This window comes from Austrofundulus limnaeus, unplaced genomic scaffold (genome assembly GCF_001266775.1).
Source record: "Austrofundulus limnaeus strain Quisiro unplaced genomic scaffold, Austrofundulus_limnaeus-1.0 Scaffold20, whole genome shotgun sequence".
Taxonomy (NCBI): Eukaryota; Metazoa; Chordata; class Actinopteri; order Cyprinodontiformes; family Rivulidae; genus Austrofundulus; species Austrofundulus limnaeus.
In genome coordinates, this window is record NW_013952422.1 from 2,032,944 (window position 1) to 2,040,099 (window position 7,156).

Consider the following 7,156-nt stretch of genomic DNA (forward strand, 5'->3'; position numbering starts at 1 on the left):
TAATAATAATAATAAGGCTTTCTTTGATAATTATGCATATGTATAATGCCATAATATAGTACAATATTGTATGTAAAATCTGTGTTTCTAGTACATTATTGTGTTACAAGTAATAGTCTGAAAAGTTTAATATACTACCTTTAGATATAATACATGAACAGATTTGGCTCATAATTTGTCAAGAAACTGGACAGTTTTGTCACTTTCCTTTTCTTAATTAATGCATAATAAAGACTTAGTAAGTGTTTACAGATTAATTAATGACCTATCTATAAACTATTTGTAAGACATCTATAAGGGGAGCCTTGTTGTAAAGTAGCACAGTTTAACTTTTACTAATATAAACAGCAGTTGATTCATCACATCATCTAAGTTTGTCCAAACCTGTGTGGATTCTACAGCCACAGCATAACGAACGTTTTCCTGGAATAAATTTCATGTTTGTAGCGATAACATTTAACCTGTAATGGATTAAAATAATCATCCAATCTGATTTGATTGTCCCCATTATGAATGCATTTCCTAACCAACAGCGGTGTGAAAGTGGAGGAGGTTACACAACAGAAAACACACCGAGGCAGAGCTCTAATAGAGGGTGTGATTGTGATTATTTGAAGCACGGTGAATTAATAGCTGTGTGTAAGCACCTGAGAGAGTGATTGAAGGCGAGCTGATGGCTCATGTGCTGCAGGAGCTGCGAAAGGAAAGCACACAATGGTGACCGGGGCTCCGTCTCACGCTGGCTATCAAATTTCCTCCTGTCCTCGTAATGCACCAAGATGCTGGTGGACTAGCACGGCCCCCATTGCCCTCATCACTCTGCCACTCACTCCCATCCCTTGTGACAAGAAGGTCTAATGGACAGGGGCAGGCAGTAGGTTTAGGCACTAAAAGGAAAGCAGGAAAGGGTTTTACTAATGAGGAGTTCTTGCTTACAGTCTCTTTTGTACTGGGAGCTGTAAACAAGAAGAAAAACTGAAATGTTGTTGCTAAACAGAAACTATGTGCACAGTTCGGGTTTGTTCTGGTAATAACTGGAGAACATACCTCTAAAATGAATCTGTCTTCAAAATAATTTTACACTGACCTTACGTATAATACTGAGATCAGGACCATGTGATTCAGTAAAACTTGGGCTGTGGTGAATTGATTAGTGGATATTTCCTAATAAAATAAAACAGAAGCATTTTCTGTGGTGGATGCAGATATTTTTGTGTCAGAAGTGAACTTTAAAGTGTAAAAGATAGAAAAAAAGAAAGCAAAGTTTTAAAGATAGACCTTGTGTGAGACGATGTGTTAGAGACACCACTCAGCTGCACACCCAATTAGAGCTCAATATCTGTAAAATCAACCGAGCTAGAGACATTTATACACTTTCTCATGTAACTGGTTTGTATTTTTACTTTGTTACAATTAAACAAAATGTTGTTTGTTAAAAAGATAGTTCTTATACCTGACTGTAAAAACTATGGAAAATACTATGATTGTTGTCAGCGTGTGACTTTAAAATCAGAAGCTCCTCCCTTTTTTCTTCTTCTGTGGTATCATTTTAATAAATTGTTTCTACCCCAGGGGTCTTCCTTTTTGTAATCTTGTCCTTTAGAGGTGGGTGCTGTTCATTTATCATCAAAATACACCCAGTTTATTCACAAATACATTTTTGTTATTATCATCATTGTAATCTATTCACCAGTGTGAATATTTGAGTGCATTTATGACTGTAAAGTGACAGGAACTGACTTTAGTTTTGCTTTATGTTGGACTTGGAGCAGGCAATCCATTACGTGGTTGTTTTTCTGTTTACTTTTCTCGGCAGAATAAACAAAGAAATCGCTTCTCCAAAGACCACCGGTGTAATGGCAAATTCTTCCTTCATAACCAGCACCATGCAGAAAAGATCTGGTTATACTGAAACTGAACCAGGACGAATCCAACATGTAATCAGTTGTAGATCAACATGCACAATTACTTTCTGCAAGTTTCATGAGAAAAAGACAGAATTGATTCATCATCAACATATTTTCATCTGTTAAATTTACTGAACATGTTGAGCATTCAGCAGTCCTAACATAATCCACTTCCACTGGTTTTTACACATGCAGATTTAACTCTGTTAAACATGAACATAACAACACGACAAGCAAACCTGAGACCTATTGAAGGAAAATTCATTCTGTTTACTACTGACTTTTTAAATGCATCACACACAATGTTTTATTCCTATTGATGCTCTGATGATATATTTTGCAAATTAATCTATTTTTATGTGACGGTCTGCTGTCATTTCAAACAGAGAGCGCTCTTTCATTTTGATTAATTAATACATGCCTGAAGGTATATTACAGTCACATGGTAGGGAGAGCATCCAGTCGATGGGACAGCTTGCCCCTATGGGAGTGGCCAGAAATGGAAGAAAGTGAATATACTGTATGTGACCTCCCTTCTTTGATCGGTGCCATTTTGCAGATTAAAGTCTGTAAGTGGCTCAGCTGGTTTGTATGTGTTTCTTGCTTAAGCATAAAATTCAAGTTCTTTTTACTGTATTTGCTCTCTTGTCCTCCGCACATATCGGAGTGACACTATATTTTTCAGCATGGTAATATTTTTATTATTTGTTTATTTATTTGCAATATTTTGGTGAAATTAGTCCATTAACAATTTATTTGCATTTAAATTCATGTCTGAAAATCATGGAGACCCTCACTAAATGTTTGAGGACCGACAGAGGGGTCCCGACCCCAACTTTTGGATCCACTGCTCTAATTTCTGTTTCATTTTTTGTATTAAAAGTGTGTATTGTTCTGTTTTCAAAGGATTACTCTGCAGCTCATGAGTAACCTTGACGTTGAAATAGTATTTTCTTAGATTTCCATATTTATTGTAAATTGAGTTTAAGGCATTTTTCTTCTGCTCCTGTGTTGTGATGTAATGATTCCTCTATGTGGGCTGTAAAATCATATTGTATTTTAAATGAAATAAAATGCAGAAATTCACAGTTTTACATGTAGCTTGAATATGTTTCAGGAGCTCAGAATCAGTGATGTGCATTAACCGGTTTGGCTGGGGAGGCCATTTTCAGAGTACAGTCAGGTGCCTGGAGCTACAAAATGCTGCTCTCTCCTCTGTTTGTGTTGTGACGCTTTGTTTTGCCTTTGTTCTGCTTCGTTTGTCCTCTCCGTATTTCTTTTTTTTTCTTTAATTGAAGCATGGACCTCACTGCATTCTGAGAAATGTACAAAAACAATATTGGCGTATAGTTTCAGCAGCAGAAAAAACTAGGGCACCGAATAATATATTATTATTTTCAGCAGCACGTTGGGTGCGTTTTTACAGTATTTATCAAAAAGGATCTGCTGCTCCAGTTTTTCCACACAAGAAAAGACAGAGCTCAGGATTTGGGTTATTAAAGTAAATTTGAGCAAATATTTTCTCAGAAATCTTCTCAGTTATCTTAAAGGATTAGAAGGATAATAAAACAGATGTTCGAGTTGGGTGGTGGGGCTTTAAAGCACATGGCAGCTTGATTTTCAGTAAATAAGCACAGCTGACTTGGTTTAATAAGAAACATATTCTATTTGATCATCCACGTGTCATCTCCCCCGATTGTTTCTACCTTAACGTTTGACTGTGAACTAATGAAACTGTGTGATGCGGTGATAAACGGGTGAGCGTAGTGAGTTAATATCCACTCCGGTGCAGAGTCTATGGTAACACAGGACTGTAGTTAAAGAGAGCAGGAGTGTGTGAGACTGTTAATGGAAGAAATCTGAAGAGGCACTGCACACAGAATATAGATGAATGGAAAGTGTGCAGGTCAGTAGGCAAGTGACTGCATATTCATTACCACCTTTGTCACCTTTCTGTTACATAAATGAAGGTATTGTGCTCGCTATTTTTGTCTCTGATTCATTTATTTGTTTAATTTCCTTGAATTATTTGAAATGTGTTTTTTTTCTACGAGAAAGATTAGAGGAACTCTTGTATCTGGAGAGAAAACACAGCGAGGAGGCAATAAAATTAGCTTAGCATCAAAACTAAAAGGATATAAAAGTTATGCCACTTCTCACGTTTAGCTGCTGTCATTTTAATATGTTTTTAATCAAACATAACCATTAAATGAATGTACCAGCACACACTAAACTCAACTAAATGGTAATGAGATGATAAACTCCTTCAGTGAGAGAATAATTTAAAAGAAATATAGATTATAAGTGTATTATTTAGCACATAGCCCAGTTACCTTCAGTTGTTGTGAAAATCCTGCATATATCAAAAATAAATTTGACTTTACATCAGTCAATCTAAACACCTTCTTCTACACACACTCCCACTTCAGCACATCACAGCAATGCTTCGGGGGAGGGGTGCTCTGTGGGGCGGGAGCTCATGTTCAGACTGAGCTCCAGGGAGGAGCTTTGTGTAAAAAGGCGGAGCTTTGTACCAACAAGCGTTTAGGCAGCTCCACATGGCTACCACAGAAGATTCAAGGATTTCTCCAACATGCATGAATGAGTCAAAGCAACACTCTGGGTATGTTTCTGATGAGGAAATGACATTGTAACAGGATAAAGCTTGAAAAGTCAGTTTTGCACAATACCACCCCCCCAATTTTCACATTTTAGAGTATTATCTTATTAAACTTGCAGAGTACACTGTGTGCAAAGTGTTACTCGTTGCGTAGTGACAGAATTGTACTGAGAACTTTAGAACATTTCCACCTACAACAATGTGAAAACCACCAGTAGCTGTGTTACAATCTGTGTTCAGTTTCCATCTGTTTAGAAGACGTGTTATTATTTATGTGGCCATATTTTTTTTATTTTTCCTTGTTGTACCCTTATTGCCACTTTTATTGTCCTCGTTTCCAGTCTTACACACCACCTGTACCTCTTTAGTAGTCAGCACACCTTCTTCTTCTATTACATTCTGCTGTTATTGAATGCCTTCTTGATGATTACAGTTTTGATTGTCATTCACCTGCCTCCTCTGTTGGGTCCAGCAACAACCTTTTACCACTAAGTGTGACAAGCTGGGGTTCGTCTCTTTGACTCTCAGTAAATAATATTGATTTGCCATGAGAGACACTATCAAAAGGAGTTAGATTTTTTTGATCCGTTCCTTTTAAAGACTCATTCAGTTTTGAACGGTAAGTTCATACGTCCTATGTAAGGCCACACGTTGTGTGCCAGTGATGTGCGGATCGAAACTGAAATATTGATACCACAGATAACAGAACTTTATGCTCTGGATATTGATAATAAAATCAATACTAAAATCAAAATACTTCAGTCATTTCAGGTAATGAATATATTTAAACAGGAACACAGTGGAAAGTAACTAAACTACTGAAATATTGTAATCAAACGTGCTCTGAGGGAACTTCTTTTTCTTCCACCTGGGTAATGCGTCAGTGTAGCGGCACATGCTCAGTCAGTCTGTAGATGTTACATGTTCAGTATTTTTATGTTGGTATGCTTGTGTAATGTAAATCAAGTTTTCATTTTATAGTAATTTTGATAATCAACAAATAAAATGTGTTTTAATTGTTTTTATTATTTAACTTCATTTCATAACACTATTTTCACATATTTTGTATGATTGTTTCATCTGTTTGTATTAGCTCAGCTGTATTGTAAATACAACAACAACAACAACAACAATAATAATAATAGTAATAAAAACAGCTACACCTACAGCGCTGCCATTGGCAGTATCTCTCCACCCCCTGTTAACAATAGGTGTTAATTAGGTGTCAACGATAGCCATGTGATGTGAGTATCAGTCACMTGGAGGCAGGRCTYAAAAGCCTGAATTTTGCCTGAAACTCTCAGACTGAAGAAGTCTCTTGGAGGAGAGACGAAACGTTTCATTAAAGAAGAACCCGTCCAGATGACCTATACAATTTTTTTCCTTTTGATTTTTTACCTGGATTACTGAGATGCATCAGGACAAATAATAATAATACTTGAGTTTAAAATGAATGAATAAATTATTCTGATGTACTGAATTAATTATGAAGTAGGTATTAGAAATACTTTTTTTAGATATACCAGACACATTTGTTATATTTGCGCAAAGTATCAGTATTAATTCAGTGTCACTGATACCAGCCTGAGATTTACTCTATATCACAATTGTAAAGGAAATTGGTGGTACAGAATGACATAACTTGTGAAGCGTGCAACCACCTCTCCTCTTCTGTATATTCTGCATGTTCACCAATCACAACTCCTGCACTCCTCACCACGGCCTGTTCTTCTTTGCACCAGTCATTTGCATTTAACACCAAGCACTGATAGAAGCTTCAGGGCAGATAGGACAAAGGTTTGCTCAAGTTTTCAACTGCAGCTGGTTGGACAACAACTCGTCAGCAACAAAACCAGGAAGTGCACCATAGTCACTATGAAAACACCACACCTCGTGAGCATGTTCCAGGTGCAGCCAAAAACAAGAAACGATCTACCACCTGTTCTTCTTTCTCATGAGAGAAAGTGCATTAACATTTGTTGACTCGTTTCACGTGAGCTGGGAGTCATTTTTTGCAGAATCTAACCACTGTGAAGCAATCTGAGGTTTGATTTCACCACTTTCTTGCCCCATTCTGAGGCCTAATCTGCCGCTGCAAGCTGGTGGTGTGCTGACCCAGTTTAAAAACTGTTTGCAACAAAACCAGCTAATTGTATCAACTAATAAACAAACCGACCCCTCTTTCATCCACCCAGCCTTTCAGTACAATCTCAAAATTACTAACATGCTTATCACAGTTTTCAAAACTTCTCCCTAAAACTCAGGTTTTCCTCTTGTCCCTGTGGTTGAAAAGACCCTGGTTGACAGTAAAGATTCCTGCGGTTGAAATGTCCTTTAAATATAGACTTACTGTTGATGTTTTCACATTTTTCTGAAGTTACTCAACCGTATTTCAAGTGCACAATCAGATTCAGACATCACATGACACTTACATTTTTAAAATACAAGCTGAGCATCCCATGTCATGAAGACTGTCTCAATTTCTTGTTACTGATATCCATCTTGCATGTTGCTCGCTGCACGAATTTTTTTTCTTGGTGCATCCCCTTTTTGCAAAGTGCCTATGCAAAATGAACAAAAAGTAAAGTAAATTTGAAAGCCCTAAAACAATAAAATGTATATATATATA

At 36.9% G+C, this 7,156-nt stretch overlaps 1 protein-coding gene across 2 annotated transcripts in view; it reads left to right on the plus strand.

Moving 5' to 3' along the window:
- gnaz (guanine nucleotide binding protein (G protein), alpha z polypeptide) overlaps window positions 1-7,156 on the plus strand; it is a 35,911-nt gene that overhangs the window by 13,638 nt on the left and 15,117 nt on the right. The window lies entirely within an intron of this gene.